At 34.0% G+C, this 8,568-nt stretch overlaps 1 long non-coding RNA gene across 1 annotated transcript; it reads left to right on the forward strand.

The window, feature by feature from the left end:
- Positions 1–7,450: 7,450 nt before the first annotated feature.
- On the forward strand, positions 7,451–8,364 carry LOC113301534. Its single transcript, XR_003336361.1, has 2 exons — positions 7,451–7,714; positions 7,818–8,364. It is a non-coding gene; the product is annotated as an uncharacterized LOC113301534 (long non-coding RNA).
- The last annotated feature ends 204 nt before the right edge of the window (positions 8,365–8,568 follow it).

The raw sequence follows: 8,568 nt of genomic DNA on the forward strand, positions 1-8,568 counted from the left end.
TAAACAAGCAACCAGAAGACTCTATTTGTCTAGAGAACAGGCAATCATAAGCCTAAACACCATCTAAATATAAAAAACTCTTAATAATGCATCCAAGAAGTAGTCTAAGTTTAGAACTGAGAAACCAAATCCATAAAACAAATCCCTACAAGAAATAGGATCTCATAATGCTAAGAATAGTATCTCCAAGAATAATCTTCAAAGAAATTTCATTTAACCCAAGAAAGAAACTTTGATAGAAGTAATGAACCATACCCGGAAGAAACCTCTATAAATCAAAATAGCCATTTATCACTTTGTTTAATCTCATGATGGTGAAAATACGAACCCTATGTTGCCGCCTACCTCATCTCATAACCTAATCAGAAAAAAAAAAGAGTTAGAAAAAGAAGATAACAAGCTTAATCAACAGAAGAAAACAGTGTCTTGACACAAAATCAATAAACAAATTAACTCAAAAATAAAGATAAAAAGAGGAGATTGAGGAGATTGGATTGATAAGACTAGACCATCAGAAAACTAGGGTTTTGAAAATCAAAACATGAAATAGAAATCTAGGGGTAAGGATTAAAGGAAGATCATAATAACAGAGAGGATGAAGGAATCAAGAAAAAGAAGAGGAATTAATCGAAGAAGATGATGAAAAGTTTTGAGATTGACTGAGTCAACGTCGCCTGACCAATCGCCCTAAAAATCGTCTGACTCACTTTTCGACTGTCCTTCCTTAGGTCCCCTTTTTTCTTCCTAACATAATGAAGTGGGATGGTGAGACACTATATAGATTTTTCTTGTAGATGTACGTGTCTTATGGCATATGGGTGATACATGACACAAACTTGACACTTGACAGGATATTGATTTATAGAAAATAAATTAAAAAAATTCTTTTGTTTCCCTGGTTTTGATTATGAGAGAAAAAGTGAGACATTAAAAAAAAGTTTAATTCTTCTTCACATCACCAATTAATTTCAGTCTTTTCAAAGTTGTTTACTAATTCATCATTTATGTTAATGTTTTGGGTTGGTCATTCAAATGGAGATTGAGAATGTTTTGATGTTGTTAATCTTTACATGCATATATTCGTTAAATCAAATTGAATTATGCTGTAAGAGATACAAATATATTCTGATCTTAATCGTCTGATATGATTATACAGGAAAAAAAAGAAAGGTGTTTGATTTGATATTAGTCGTTTGGTTTGATTTTGAAAGGGGGATTTCATGTTTATATATATATATATATATATGTTCATTAGTATTTAATACAAGGATCATTTGTTGTTTGATTCTTCATCATCAGAATCAAATTATCAATCCGATCTATTGAAACAAAAACCTAAAAAAATGATTTTCTAGCATCCTTGGTCTGTTTCATTGTTTGCTTAATCCCGTATGGATGGTGCTTTTTATGTGATTCAGAAATATTATCGATCCATTGACTCTTGCCTGGTCGACTGAATTGCAAGAAGCCGGTTTCAAGTGAATTTACTGGGTTATTGTTGGAAGGGCCCAGAAAAGTGACTGGGTCACCATTTCACTGGGTTGACCGGCCAGGACGGTTTTCAGAACATTGGCTCACATGCGAAAATGCTAGCCTTTGCTGCGAATTTTTTTAATGAAAATAAAATCCTGGCTGAGGAGCGGTTGGCTTGTTTGGCTCGTTTTGTTCATTGCTCATCCCAATGTTAGAAGAACTGTTCGATCATCATTGAATCTTTACTCGGAATGTACAAATAGTAGTGAGACATTTTTTAAGCAGTTCACTACTTCACCAATTAAAATAAACATTCTTCCAAAGGGTGTACACCAAAATAAATACGAGTATATATTTTTATTCTTTTGTTTCAACTTTTAGTAGTTATTCATAGGAAGACGATGTAAAATTTTTCGTTTTCAAAGGAATGAGCTCAGAGCTATATATTCAGGTGTGTTAGAGCATTACTCGGTCGAACTCACAAGTATTTCTATCTCACATTTAGTTGTCAAAACTATATCTTGATTTCTATTCTACAATTAGTTAAGTCTAGGTCTAGGATGAAGGTAGTTGAGAAATGAACTAGTCATCATTTGCGTTCTACCGTTTGAAGGCGAAGATGAACCAAAGTTTTTGGAGAACTTCATTAACATAAGGTAAGTGAAGACTGAACCACTTATTTTTCAAGTTATATTCACTTTTATATCCTTGAAACGTTTGTCGCGTAACTAATTTGACTAGCTTGCATGGACAAGAATTTCGATTCGAGAACTAATTATTTAGTTTAGTACAGTTCACATGCCGTTTAGGATACCGTTTAGTACACAAACCGGTACGCAAACCGTAAGGAGCGCGACTGTACCTGAATCAGTGGGAGACTGAGTTTGGGCTCAACTACATTCCAGACCGAAGTTAATTGGTAGTAGGCTAGTGTCTGTAGCGGCTTAATACAATTTGGTGTTCAATCTGGACTAGGTCCCGAGGTTTTTCTGCATTTGCGGTTTCCTCGTTAACAAAATTTCTGGTGTCTGTGTTATTTCTTTTTCAGCATTATATTGTTTATCTTTATAATTGAAATATCACAGGTTGTGCGTTGATCAATCAGAGAAGAGACGTCCGACCTAGTTTGTTGGATATGACTTGATTGATCCTTGGACATTGGTCTTTGGTACAGTCCAAGAACTCTCTTTGTGATTAGGTTCACGGATTCAATTTGTAAACTTTCTAATCGTAATAGAGATAGAGATATAACTATAAACACTTTTCTTGATGAGTTTTAACTCTCGGAGTTGTGTTGAGTTTGTCCATACAAATTTCCTACGAAAAAGTTGGTGGTGTATTTTGATTCCCCAGTATTTTCAAGGTGAACTCTATTTTTCACGGTCGAGTTGGCTTGTCAACTGAGAAAGATCGACAGAAGTGGGTTGCATAGTTTTTGTTCGTCCAAGCCCAAGCGAAGGGTAACAATTCTAAATTTTTTCCAACAGGCTAAATAAGTAGCATGGTTGATATTTTTGTACCGCGTTGTCTTAAGAAGATGAAAAAAATAGTCAATTCTACTGAACTATCAAGTGGCGCGATTGGCTGATTTCCTTTGTTTCACGTGAGGCCACTTGGATATTTAGCTTGTTATAGTTTGTTAAAACTAACAGCAACAACACTCGAATTTATCCCTATTTTGGGTATTTTTGGCGTTTTATCCTTACTTTGAGTATTTTTGGTGAGTTTGGACACACAGACTTGTGTATGGGCACTTTAATACTTCTATATATATGAGGAAACTTTTAATAAAGATAACATAGAGCTAGAGTTTGTTTTTGTATATTTGAGTATTTATCTACTTTCTACAAAAGGTTCACACTACTTTTCTTTTATGTAAATTTGTGGGGAGCTAATTTCATTTCATTATATTGGTTAAAGATGTGATCCGAAGTCTCGAACAATTTTATTAAGTGAAGTTATACATTTATAATGTTCATAATTCTTTTCATATAACAAATTTTATTTTACTAATTATAACGCCATGTATGGTCGAATGCTTGTTTGTTTAATGGCTAATTAAGTAAAAACTTGTTCGAATCTGTAGATAAAAAGAGATTGAGACCTGCAGTCATCAAAAAGATCTTGTGACAAGTAGCTTAGCATAATTACTAATGATGAGATGTTTTCATACAATTAAGTGTAAATAAAATTTGTATCTCTTTTGCACCGGGTTGCTTAGAATAACCTCAATAACTATAAATTTTTTACTATAACTATGCATGACATATTGGATGCTGTCAAAATTATATTATAGCATATATATATGTTATTTTCAAGTGTCAAAACATTTTGAATTGCCATATGCTGTAAATGATTAGATATGTTGGATGCTGTCAAAATTATATTACTATAACCTCAATAACTATAAATTTTTTACTATAACTATGCATGACATATTGGATGCTGTCAAAATTATATTATAGCATATATATATGTTATTTTCAAGTGTCAAAACATTTTGAATTGCCATATGTTGTAAACATTTTGAATTGCCATATGCTGTAAATGATTAGATTTAGTATTAGACTAACTATTTTTAGATTTCCCTTTCATAATAGAGCTCAGATTGAGCCCTCTTTGTAAACTCTTTTTGATATAATTGTGAAGTTTTACTTGTGATATTACTTACAAACCACATTCATTCTCAGATTGAGTCTGGTTTAGGGCTACGTCTCAAGTCTGGTTTTGAGTTCTATCTTAAATATTTAGCATGTTAGCTAATACGATTACCTATATGCTAAACGCCAATCAAAAACTATTTATGGTTTGTGTTATGCCAATTCCACGCTCTTCTAAAAATTGTAAGTTTAATATTCTTATTTTATTGGTTAAATATTCAACGACCGGTTGACGTGCTAGGAGTTTCGTCACTTGTTACATAACCAATATGGCCAATCTCGGCAGAGATGGCCGAGATCTCGCCGGGAGCTTCAGTTTCGGTCCATGGCCTAGATGGGTTGCTTAATTTCGGAGAAACGATATTTGACCGGTAAACTTGCCGAGATGACTGATATTATGCCGAAATGCGGTCGAGATCTCGCAGAGATGCCCGAGATTCTACCGAGACCTCACTGAGATAAGTTTTATATCTGAAAATTTAGTAATAAAAATCAAACCCAACCTTAAAAAACTCAACCTTTTCACTTTCTTGATAATAAGTATTGTTTCTTTATATTTATACAAGTTTAACATATGTAAAATGTGCAAAATGCTTGCCATACATATTGCGGTTATAAAATTTGAAAATTAAGACTCTGAGATTTTTTATTTTTTTTTAAGAAGAGAGAATATATTAGATAGAAGAATGTAAAAAGGTGTTACCGAGAGGTAGGGAAAAAACAAAAATTACAGAAAAACTAGCTCCCAGATAAACACAGAACTTGCGGCAACCCAAGTAATAACTTCCATATAATAACTGCCGGCATCAACTCCCAAACTATTTTTCCTATATTAAAGAGAAGTAGATGGTACCGGGATTCAACAAGATCATACATCGTCTTAGGAAAAACCCAAGACCACTGTGTATGTACTGCCCCAAAAGCTGCAACTTACTAATCCAACATATTAACTATATAAAGAGGCACTAAGGATCTAAATCATTTACTTAAACATTCAATTAAGAAATCTGCTACAAAACTTAACCCAAAAACTAGCCCCTCTCTGAAATATATATAAAAGAACTCCTCTCAAATGATACATATACAATAGTCATTTGGTTTGCAAATAGAATGTACAACACACTAAACATAACAGAAGCTAACAAACTAACTGACTCAACTCCTCGAAGTTTCCATAACTTGAACGACCATTGCCACGTGCACATCTTAATCTGTCTCTGAAACTAAAAGTAGGAAATAATGATCACATCATCCCTAAAAGGGGTGCCCAGTAGAAAAAACATTTAACTTTCAAGTAATCATTGGCATGATTTGGAAACAATACATGTTTTTCCCAAACACTAAAAGACGACTAACACACTGAAATAAAACAATCATGTATATGGAACAAATTCCTTCTTTGAATAGTAATATTGACGCCCGTTCCACGCCTAATAGGGTAATAGTGACGCCAGTTCCACACCTAATATAACTTAAACACGTAGGTATAAAAGAAGGGTGAATGACCTATCCTATATACCACAGATGGAAATTATTATTTCCCACAACATTCACAACGACGAACAGAACATTAAAGTTCCTTTCCAAGCAATGGAAAGGTTAAAAGAATCAACAGAACTTTCGGAAATCAATTATACAATGCATGGAATGCACAATCATACAATGCATGAGTTCGTTAAACATAAACTTTTGTAAAAGAAATATCAATGGTTACAAAAGAGTTAATGTAAATTTCCACATCTTTTGATGACAGGCTACACCTATCTCGAGATCCACGATCCATTGGTTCATCTTTTGAATCGATCGTTGTTAATAAAGACTAACTGTTAATCACACAAAACTCTAAAAATTATGTACAATATAGTCTCCGTGTCTTGGTTCTAACAGACTGAGATCCGAAATTAACTACATCGTACACAAAGACGGGAAGGATCCGTTGACACGGTTATAATGACATAATCCGTTGACATGGCTATCATTTTTTCTACCAAACCCAAAAGGCAATGAATTTAAAGCCAATATTTTGGTTGGCATGTTCCTCATATAAAACTCTAGATTCCTACAAAAAATGAGAGTATTCCGAAATACGAAACTTCACCATTCACAAATTTTAATTTTAACCGTTAATCTTTGATGGTTGATATTCAAAATAGTAGATGGTGGTCTTATACATCTCGGAATGCTTTCATTTTTGGTGGGAGTGTAGAGACTTATAGGAAGAACATATCATCAAAAAATTAGCTTCAAATTCACTGTCGGTTGGGTTTGATAGAAAAAATGACACCAAAATATCAAAATTATGTCATTATAACCATGTCAACCGATCGTGCCTTATTAAATTAAGAGTTAGAAGTTAAAATATCATGCGAATACTCGTTGGATATTGGGCACAAAATCAAACTCGTATATGTCGTAAAACTAAAAGAGAAAATATTTTATTCAGTGGCTTGGCTTTTGGAAACATAGGAGTGTGAGAATAATATCTACTCCAAATCTAATGGCTCAAATTAAATCAACTTTACCTAGGGCATCACTTGCTAAGAGCCTAAGACCGTGCATTAATCACCATTTTCATCCATTCAAGACCTATGTAAATCTCAGATCTCAAACAGTAACTAATTTCTCTCCTATATCATTGTCCATATTCCTCTGTTGCTAGTTGCTACTACAACTAAAGTCTCTGCTTTGTGGGTCCAATATCAAATTGCTCCATCGATAGTGCTCTTTGAAAAGAGATATTCATAATGACATACATACGCGATGGGATGTGTATGACTGTTTGGTGAGTTTGCGTCCGCCGTTGAAGTGAAATTTAACTACCCGTCGATCGTATCTGGTTTGTTTGCCTGCTTGTGAATTCATGCAAGCGTTGCTTTTCAAATACAGAATCCATTCTACTCCGTACACAATCAAATCACCCGGTATTATGGCTGATTGTTTGCTTATCCACTACACTTATTTTCTTATCCGTCATAAATAACCATGTTTGTTTATTTGCTAATTCCACACTTTAATGGTATATGCTTTTATTACAAAATCTCCAATATGGTCAGCATCAGAATGTTAAGGAAAAAGTGAGTAAAAAAACCCAAAGAAAAGGAAGTCAAAAGAGAAAAGCGAAAACTGGTGTAACTATATTCAGAGTTGTTGGATTGAGTAATCCTGGAGACTACTGTGTGTAGTACTCCTTATTTCCCACGCTTTAATGAAAATTGTACTTCATGCAGTACAAGGTTTGATTTGTCCAGAAAAGCAAATCATTTCAAAAACTAACTTTCTTGTTTGGTGTCTGTATTTACTTATATATTCGAAAGAAACAGAATGTGATTAAATTTTTGTGTCTTTTCTGAAATGGGTTTTTAGTTATTAAAAGATTGAATTTAAGACACCCATTTCAGAATTTTAATGGAGTTTTGATTCATCTCTAGAATACCCATTCCAGAACTTGTTTGTTTTAGAGGTTTTCTTTTAGAGTTGGAAAAGCGCCATTTGCTGGGAAAAACCCAATCCCAAGAGATTGAAGAAGGAGACATAACCCAAACTCAATTTGGGATTTCTTGTTAATTTCTTCGTAAACCCAGGTGAGATTGTTGAAAAAATTAGCATTTTTTTCTTTCTTGAGTTAATTCAATTTCATTTCTTGTGTTCTTACATATTGTTTTTCTCATATTCTTGTTAATGTAGAGGAAGTTTAAGAGAAGAGTGACAGAGAGAAAAGTGATGAATTTTGGAGCATTGAGCATGGAAGAGAAGAAAGAAACTGAAAGAGAGGAGTTAGAAGAAGAAGAAGGACACGGGCAACAAGAACATGATTTGTCAAGAAAAATTCCACCATGGAAGAAACAAATTACAGTGAGAGGACTAATTGCAAGTTTTATAATTGGGATAATTTACACTGTGATAGTGACAAAGCTTAATCTCACAACAGGACTTGTTCCCAATCTTAATGTCTCTGCTGCTCTTCTGGCATATGTTTTCATTAAGTCATGGACTAAGAGGGGGTTAGTCCTCAAGTGATTTTGGGGGAGTTGAGTGTATTTTAAATCTCAGGAATTTTAAGAGAGTGTAGGGAGTTTGAGAGAGTTTGGTGTTTTTGAGTTCAGGGAGTTTGGGGGAGTGTAGGGAGTTTGAGAGAGTTTATTAGAGGGAGTTTGGGGGAGTTTGAGAGAGTTCACTCCTAACTCATTCTCTTTTAAGAAACAATAAAAGGGAGCTGAGCTCAATTTCAGTGACGGATTTTTATGATCATCTTCACAAGCAGCTGCCGTCATTTTCTCTACTTCTATTTCATTACTAGGTTGGAATGGGTGCATAAAACATAGATGGGTTTTCCCAGTGCTCTAATTTCATTTGCAGGGAAAAGAAGATACAAGAAGCAACAAAGAAAATAAGAAGCTGAAGGTACTGTTGGTTGAATTCAGGCAGTGTTGGTGCC

Source organism: Papaver somniferum, chromosome 8, assembly GCF_003573695.1.
Source record: "Papaver somniferum cultivar HN1 chromosome 8, ASM357369v1, whole genome shotgun sequence".
In the NCBI taxonomy this organism is placed as follows: Eukaryota; Viridiplantae; Streptophyta; class Magnoliopsida; order Ranunculales; family Papaveraceae; genus Papaver; species Papaver somniferum.